We start from the raw sequence: 1,013 nt of genomic DNA on the forward strand, positions 1-1,013 counted from the left end.
CGTTGCATCATAACATTAACTAGTTGTAAGAAAGGCGGCAGGAATAGGAGCATCCATACGCGCACGCAACTAGACCCCCGCCGTGAGATGCGTCGGCGGCTGTGAGGCAGGTGGGACATGCCTGTGAGGCTGAAAGGGCTTCCGGACGCATAAATCGCACCAGGCGCCGTCGTACGCCGGACCAACGATGCATCATAACAGTAACTAGATGTTAGAAAGGCGGCAGAAATAGGAGCATCCATACGGTCACGCAATTAGAACCCCGCCGTGAGATGCGTTGGTGGCTGTGAGGCAGGTGGGACATGCCTGTGAGGCTGAAAGGGCTTCCGGACGCATAAATCGCACCAGGCGCCGTCGTACGCCGGACAAACGTTGCATCATAACATTAACTAGTTGTAAGAAAGGCGGCAGGAATAGGAGCATCCATACGCGCACGCAATTAGACCCCCGCCGTGAGATGCGTCGGCGGCTGTGAAGCAGGTGGGACATGCCTGTGAGGCTGAATGGGCTTCCGGACGCATAAATCGCACCAGGCGCCGTCGTACGCCGGACCAACGATGCATCATAACAGTAACTAGATGTTAGAAAGGCGGCAGAAATAGGAGCATCCATACGGTCACGCAATTAGAACCCCGCCGTGAGATGCGTTGGTGGCTGTGAGGCAGGTGGGACATGCCTGTGAGGCTGAAAGGGCTTCCGGACGCATAAATCGCACCAGGCGCCGTCGTACGCCGGACCACCGATGCATCATAACATAACTAGTTGTTAAAAAGGCGGCATAAATCGCACCAGGCGCCGTCGTACGCCGGACAAACGTTGCATCATAACATTAACTAGTTGTAAGAAAGGCGGCAGGAATAGGAGCATCCATACGCGCACGCAATTAGAACCCCGCCGTGAGATGCGTCGGTGGCTGTGAGGCAGGTGGGACATGCCTGGGAGGCTGAAAGGGCTTCCGGACGCATAAATCGCACCAGGCGCCGTCGTACGCCGGACAAACGTTGCATCATACA

The sequence above is a fragment of the Volvox carteri genome (assembly GCF_000143455.1).
Source record: "Volvox carteri f. nagariensis unplaced genomic scaffold VOLCAscaffold_20, whole genome shotgun sequence".
NCBI classification, from domain to species: domain Eukaryota; kingdom Viridiplantae; phylum Chlorophyta; class Chlorophyceae; order Chlamydomonadales; family Volvocaceae; genus Volvox; species Volvox carteri.